This window comes from Lolium rigidum, chromosome 6, assembly GCF_022539505.1.
Source record: "Lolium rigidum isolate FL_2022 chromosome 6, APGP_CSIRO_Lrig_0.1, whole genome shotgun sequence".
NCBI lineage: Eukaryota > Viridiplantae > Streptophyta > Magnoliopsida > Poales > Poaceae > Lolium > Lolium rigidum.
In genome coordinates, this window is record NC_061513.1 from 79,391,759 (window position 1) to 79,400,482 (window position 8,724).

Genomic DNA, 8,724 nt, shown 5'->3' on the forward strand with positions numbered 1-8,724 from the left:
GTTCCGTCGCGGCCGCCATTGCAGGCCCTAGGTCGGGAGGGTTCTGAAACTCTTCTCGGCACCCTGCCGGAGGGGGAAATTGCTGGCGTGTAGTTGACACACGTCTGTTGGGAACCCCAAGAGGAAGGTGTGATGCGTACAGCAGCAAGTTTTCCCTCAGTAAGAAACCAAGGTTATCGAACCAGTAGGAGTCAAGGAACACGTGAAGGTTGTTGGTGGCGGAGTGTAGTGCGGCGCAACACTAGGGATTCCGGCGCCAACGTGGAACCTGCACAACACAATCACAATACTTTGCCCCAACTTAACAGTGAGGTTGTCAATCTCACCGGCTTGCTGTAAACAAAGGATTAAATGTATAGTGTAGAAGATGATGTTTGTTTGCGAAGAACAGTAAAGAACAGAGTTTGCAGTAGATTGTATTTCAGATGTAAAGAATAGACTGGGGTCCACAGTTCACTAGTGGTGTCTCTCCCATAAGATAAATAGCATATTGGGTGAACAAATTACAGTTGGGCAATTGACAAATATAGAGGGCATAACAATGCACATACATATCACGATGACTACTGTGAGATTTAATCAGGGCATTACGACAAAGTACATAGACCGCTATCTGATACGTCTCCGACGTATCGACAATTTCTTATGTTCCATGCCACATTATTGATGATATCTACATGTTTTATGCATACTTTATGTCATTATTATGCGTTTTCCGGAACTAACCTATTGACGAGATGCCGAAGGGCCAGTTGTTGTTTTCTGCTGTTTTTGGTTTCAGAAATCCTAGTAAGGAAATATTCTCGGAATCGGACGAAATCAACGCCCAGCATCTTAGGATCACGTGAAGCTTCCAGAACACCCGAGAGAGGCCAGAGGGGGGCCACTGGGCCCCCAGATGATAGGCCGACGCGGCCCTAGGGGGGGCGCCCCCCTAGTGTGTTGTCGCCTCGTCGACCCTCCGACTCCGCCTCTTCGCCTATATAAAGGTCCCTGAACTAAAAACCTCGGCACGTTCGACGAAACCAGAGAAAAACCTTCCAGAGCCGCCGCCATCGCGAAGCCAAGATCTGGGGGACAGGAGTCTCTGTTCCGGCACGCCGCCGGGACGGGGAAGTGCCCCCGGAAGGCTTCTCCATCGACACCACCGCCATCTTCATCAACGCTGCTGTCTCCCATGAGGAGGGAGTAGTTCTCCATCGAGGCTCGGGGCTGTACCGGTAGCTATGTGGTTCATCTCTCTCCTATGTACTTCAATACAATAATCTCATGAGCTGCCTTACATGATTGAGATTCATATGATGATGCTTGTAATCTAGATGTCATTATGCTAGTCAAGTGGGTTTTACTTATGTGATCTCCGGAGACTCCTTGTCCCACGTGTGTAAAGGTGACAGAGTGTGTGCACCGTGTGGGTCTCTTAGGCTATATTTCACAGAATACTTATTCACCGTTATGAATGGCATAGTGAAGTGCTTATTTATATCTCTTTATGATTGCAATGTGTTTTGTATCACAATATATCTGCGTGCTACTCTAGTGATGTTATTAAAGTAGTTTATTCCTCCTGCACGGTGTAATGGTGACAGTGTGTGCATCGTGTAGTACTTGGCGTAGGCTATGATTGTGATCTCTTGTAGATTATGAAGGTGACTATTGCTATGATGGTATTGATGTGATCTATGCCTCCTTTCGTAGTGTGAAGGTGACAGTGTGCATGCTATGTTAGTACTTGGCTTGGTTATGTTGATCTGTTATGCACTCTAAGGTTATTTAAACATGAACATCGAATATTGTGGAGCTTTGTTAACTCCGGCATTGAGGGTTCGTGTAATCCTACACAGTTAGTGGTGTTCATCATCCAACAAGAGAGTGTAGAGTCTAGCATCTATCTATTTATTCTGTTATGTGATCAATGTTGAGAGTGTCCACTAGTGAAAGTATGATCCCTATGCCTTGTTCCTAAATACTGCTATCGATGCTTGTTTACTGTTTTACTGCATCTGTACTTCCTGCAATATTACCACCATCAACCACACGCCAGCAAGCACTTTTCTGGCGCTGTTACTACTGCTCATACTTATTCATACCACCTGTATTTCACTATCTCTTCGCCGAACTAGTGCACCTATTAGGTGTGTTGGGGACACAAGAGACTTCTTGCTTTGTGGTTGCAGGGTTGCATGAGAGGGATATCTTTGACCTCTTCCTCCCCGAGTTCGATAAACCTTGGGTGATCCACTTAAGGGAAACTTGCTGCTCGTTCTACAAACCTCTCGCTCTTGGAGGCCCAACACTGTCTACAAGAATAGAAGCACCCGTAGACATCAAGCACTTTTCTGGCGCCGTTGCCGGGGAGGAAAGGTAAAAGGCACTCATACTCTGGTCCCAGGTAAAGTACTTTTATGTTGCCGTTGTGTGTGTGCTCGAAGCTATTTCCTTTAGATCCTGCAATTGCATCTTTTTGTTTCTTGTTTACACTAGTTAGGCATAATGGACAACAATGAGCTTCTTATTCTATTTCCTGATTTAAGACATGGATGGTTTGATTTGAAAATTAAAAAACCCATGGAACACATTAGCATGAATACTTTGAATACCATTGTTGCTAATGATATGGAAAATTCTAAGCTTGGGGAGGTCGGTTTTGATGAGCATGATCTTTTTAGTCCCCCAAGCATTGAGGAGAAAATTTACTTTGATGATACTTTGCCTCCTATTTATGATGATTATAATGATAGTAGTCTTTTGTTACCGCCTGTTATGGAGGATAAATTTGATTATGATTACAATATGCCTCCTATATTTGATGATGAGAATAATAATGATAGCTACTTTGTTGAATTTGCTCCCACTATTACTAATAAAATTGACTATGCTTATGTTGGGAGTAGTAATAATTTTATGCATGAGACTCATGATAAGAATGCTTTATGTGATAGTTATATTGTTGAGTTTGCTCATGATGCTACTGGATATTATTATGAGAGAGGAAAATATGGTTGTAGAAATTTTCATGTTACTAAAACACCTCTCTATGTGCTGAAAATTTTGAAGTTACACTTGTTCTATCTTCCTATGCTTGTTACTTTGCTCTTCATGAACTTGTTTATTTACAAGAGTCCTATGCATAGGAAGCATGTTAGACTTAAATGTGTTTTGAATTTGCTTCTTGATGCTCTCTTTTGCTTCAACTACTATTTCTTGCGAGTGCATCACTAAAACTGTTGAGCCCATCTTAATGGCTATAAAGAAAGAACTTCTTGGGACATAACCCATGTGTTTATTTTGCTACAGTACCTCTATTTTATATTTGTGTCTTTGAAGTTGTTACTACTGTAGCAACCTCTCTTTATCTTAGTTTTATTGCATTGTTGTGCCAAGTAAAGTCTTTGATAGTAAGGTTCATACTAGATTTGGATTACTGCGCAGAAACAGATTTCTTGCTGTCACGAATCTGGGCCTAATTCTCTGTAGGTAACTCAGAAAATTATGCCAATTTACGTGAGTGATCCTCAGATATGTACGCAACTTTCATTCAATTTGAGCATTTTCATTTGAGCAAGTCTGGTGCCTCAATAAAATTCGTCTTTACGGACTGTTCTGTTTTGACAGATTCTGCCTTTTATTTCGCATTGCTTCTTTTGCTATGTTGGATGGATTTCTTTGTTCCATTAACTTCCAGTAGCTTTGAGCAATGTCCAGAAGTGTTAAGAATGATTGTGTCACCTCTGGACATGTGAGTTTTTGATTATGCACTAACCCTCTAATGAGTTTGTTTTCAGTTTGGTGTGGAGGAAGTTTTCAAGGGTCAAGAGAGGAGGATGATACAATGTGATCAAGAAGAGTGAAAGCTCTAACCTTGGGGATGCCCCCGTGGTTCATCCCTGCATATTTCAAGAAGACTCAAGCATCTAAGCTTGGGGATGCCCAAGGCATCCCCTTCTTCATCGACAACTTATCAGGTCACTTCTCTTGAAACTATATTTTTATTCGGTCACATCTTATGTAATTTACTTGGAGCGTCTGTTTTTGTTTTTGTTTTTGTTTGAATAAAATATGATCCATCATGCTTGTGTGGGAGAGAGACACGCTTCGCTGGTTCATATGAACACATGTGTTCTTAGCTCATAATGTTCATGGCGAAGGTTGAACTGCTTCGTTAATTGTTATATGGTTGGAAACGGGAAATGCTACATGTGGTAATTGATAAAATGTATTGGATAATTTGATACTTGGCAATTGTTGTGCTCATGTTTAAGCTCTTGCATCATATACTTTGCACCCATTAATGAAGAAATACGTAGAGCTTGCTAAAATTTGGTTTGCATAATTGGTCTCTCTAAGGTCTAGATAATTTCTAGTAAAGAGTTTGAACAACAAGGAAGACGGTGTAGAGTCTTATAATGTTTACAATATGTCTTTTATGTGAGTTTTGCTGCACCGGTTCATCCTTGTGTTTGTTTCAAATAACCTTGCTAGCCTAAGCCTTGTATCGAGAGGGAATACTTCTCATGCATCCAAAATCCTTGAGCCAACCACTATGCCATTTGTGTCCACCATACCTACCTACTACATGGAATTTCTCCGCCATTCCAAAGTAAATTGCTTGAGTTCTACCTTTAAATAATTCAAAATTTATCACCTCTGATTTGTGTCAATGTTTTATAGCTCATGAGGAAGTATGTGGTGTTTTATCTTTCGATCTTGTCATTTACTTATGACAGACTTTCACAATGGACTAGTGGCTTCATCCACTTATCCAATAATTTTGCAAAAAGAGCTGGCAATGGGATTCCCAGTCCCAAATTAATTAACCTAAATAGACACTCCTCCATGGTATGTGATTGTTGGACGGCACCCGGAGGATTCGGTTAGCCATGGCTTGAGAAAGCAAAGGTGGGGAGGAGTGTCATCATAATAAAACTAAAATAAAAAAGGCACTCCTTCATGGTATGAGATTGTTGGCAGGCACCCGAGGATTCGGTTAGCCATGGTTTGTGAAAGAAAGGTTGGAAGGAGTGCCACCCAAAAATAAAAATAATTCATGGGAGCCGCTCTTTGAAGGTTTGTCTGGCAAGGGGGTTAGAGTGCCCACTACCATTCGTTGACAACAACAAACACCTCACAAAATTTTACTTTTATGCTCTCTATATGTTTTCAAAACCAAAGCTCTAGCACAAATATAGCAATCAATGCTTCCCTCTGCGAAGGGCCTTTCTTTTACTTTTATGTTGAGTCAGTTCACCTATCTCTCTCCACCTCAAGAAGCAAACACTTGTGTGAACTATGCATTGATTCTTACATACTTGCATATTGCATTTGTTATATTACTCTATGTTGACAATTATCCATGAGATATACATGTTACAAGTTGAAAGCAACCGCTGAAACTTAATCTTCCTTTATGTTGCTTCAATACCTTTTACTTTGAATTATTGCTTTATGAGTTAACTCTTATGCAAGACTTATTGATGCTTGTCTTGAAAGTACTATTCATGAAAAGTCTTTGCTTTATGATTCAGCTTGTTTACTCATGTCATTACCATTATTTTGATCGCTGCATTCATTACATATGCTTACAATAGTATGATCAAGGTTATGATGGCATGTCACTCCGAAATTATCTTTGTTATCGTTTACTCGCTCGGGACGAGCAGGAACTAAGCTTGGGGATGCTGATACGTCTCCGACGTATCGATAATTTCTTATGTTCCATGCCACATTATTGATGATATCTACATGTTTTATGCATACTTTATGTCATTATTATGCGTTTTCCGTAACTAACCTATTGACGAGATGCTGAAGGGCCGCTTGCTCGTTTTCTGTCGTTTTTGGTTTCAGAAATCCTAGTAAGGAAATATTCTCGGAATCGGACGAAATCAACGCCCGGCATCTTAGGATCACGCGAAGCTTCCGAACACCCGAGAGAGGCCGGAGGGGGCCACCGGGCCCCAGCATGATAGGCCGGCGCGGCCCTAGGGGGGGCGCGCCCCCCTAGTGTGTCGTCGCCTCGTCGACCCTCCGACTCCGCCTCTTCGCCTATATAAAGGTCCCTGACCTAAAAACCTCGGCACGTTCGACGAAACCAGAGAAAAACCTTCCAGAGCCGCCGCCATCGCGAAGCCAAGATCTGGGGGACAGGAGTCTCTGTTCCGGCACGCCGCCGGGACGGGGAAGTGCCCTCGGAAGGCTTCTCCATCGACACCACCGCCATCTTCATCAACGCTGCTGTCTCCCATGAGGAGGGAGTAGTTCTCCATCGAGGCTCGGGGCTGTACCGGTAGCTATGTGGTTCATCTCTCTCCTATGTACTTCAATACAATAATCTCATGAGCTGCCTTACATGATTGAGATTCATATGATGATGCTTGTAATCTAGATGTCATTATGCTAGTCAAGTGGGTTTTACTTATGTGATCTCCGGAGACTCCTTGTCCCACGTGTGTAAAGGTGACAAGTGTGTGCACCGTGTGGGTCTCTTAGGCTATATTTCACGTAATACTTATTCACCGTTATGAATGGCATAGTGAAGTGCTTATTTATATCTCTTTATGATTGCAATGTGTTTTGTATCACAATATATCTGCGTGCTACTCTAGTGATGTTATTAAAGTAGTTTATTCCTCCTGCACGGTGTAATGGTGACAGTGTGTGCATCGTGTAGTACTTGGCGTAGGCTATGATTGTGATCTCTTGTAGATTATGAAGTTGACTATTGCTATGATGGTATTGATGTGATCTATGCCTCCTTTCGTAGTGTGAAGGTGATAGTGTGCATGCTATGTTAGTACTTGGTTTGGTTATGTTGATCTGTTATGCACTCTAAGGTTATTTAAACATGAACATCGAATATTGTGGAGCTTGTTAACTTCGGCATTGAGGGTTCGTGTAATCCTACACAGTTAGTGGTGTTCATCATCCAACAAGAGAGTGTAGAGTCTAGCATCTATCTATTTATTCTGTTATGTGATCAATGTTGAGAGTGTCCACTAGTGAAAGTATGATCCCTAGGCCTTGTTCCTAAATAGTGCTATCGCTGCTTGTTTACTCGTTTTACCGCATCCGTACTTCCCGCAATATTACCACCATCAACCACACGCCAGCAAGCACTTTTCTCGGCGCTCGTTACTACTGCTCATACTTATTCATACCACCTGTATTTCACTATCTCTTCGCCGAACTAGTGCACCTATTAGGTGTGTTGGGGACACAAGAGACTTCTTGCTTTGTGGTTGCAGGGTTGCATGAGAGGTATATCTTTGACCTCTTCCTCCCTGAGTTCGATAAACCTTGGGTGATCCACTTAAGGGAAACTTGCTGCTGTTCTACAAACCTCTGCTCTTGGAGGCCGAACACTGTCTACAAGAATAGAAGCACCCGTAGACATCACTATCCAGCATGCATCTATGCCTAAAAAGTCCACCTTCAGGTTATCATCCGAACCCCTTCCAGTATTAAGTTGCAAACAACAGACAATTGCATTAAGTATGGTGCATAATGTAATCAACACAAATATCCTTAGACAAAGCATTGATGTTTTATCCCTAGTGGCAACAAGCACATCCACAACCTTAGAACTTTCCGTCACTCGTCCCGCATTCAATGGAGGCATGAACCCACTATCGAGCATAAATACTCCCTCTTGGAGTCACAAGTATCAACTTGGCCAGAGCCTCTACTAGCAACGGAGAGCATGCAAGAACATAAACAACACATATATGATAGATTGATAATCAACTTGACATAGTATTCCATATTCACCGGATCCCAACAAACACAACATGTAGCATTACAAATAGATGATCTTGATCATGATAGGCAGCTCACAAGATCTAACATGATAGCACAATGAGGAGAAGACAACCATCTACCTACTGCTATGGACCCATAGTCCAGGGGTGAACTACTCACACATCAATCCGGAGGCGATCATGGTGATGAAGAGTCCTCCGGGAGATGATTCCGCTCTCCGGCAGGGTGCCGGAGGAGATCTCCTGAATCCCCCGAGATGGGATTGGCGGCGGCGGCGTCTCTGGAAGGTTTTCCGTATCATGGCTCTCGGTACTGGGGTTTTCGCGACGAAGGCTTTAAGTAGGCGGAAGGGCAGAGTTGGAGGGCTGACGAGGGGCCCACACCATAGGGCGGCGCGGGCCCCACCTAGGCCGCGCGGCCCTGTGGTGTCGGCGCCTCGTCGCCCCACTTCGTAATCCCTTCGGTATTCTGGAAGCTTCGTGGAAAAATAAGACCCTGGGCGTTGATTTCGTCCAATTCCGAGAATATTTTCTTTGTAAGATTTCTGAAACCAAAAACAGCAGAAAACAGCAACTGGCTCTTTGGCATCTCGTCAATAGGTTAGTGCCGGAAAATGCATAATAATGACATAAAGTGTGTATAAAACATGTGAGTATCATCATAAAAGTAGCATGGAACATAAGAAATTATAGATACGTTTGAGACGTATCAAGCATCCCCAAGCTTAGTTCCTACTCGCCCTCGAGTAGGTAAACGATAACAAGGATAATTTTTGAAGTGACATGCTATCATAATCTTGATCAATACTATTGTAAAGCATATGAGATGAATGTAGCGATTCGAAGCAATGGTAAAGACAATGAATAAACAATTGAATCATATAGCAAAGACTTTTCATGAATAGTACTTTCAAGACAAGCATCAATAAGACTTTCATAAGAGTTAACTCATAAAGCAATAAATTCT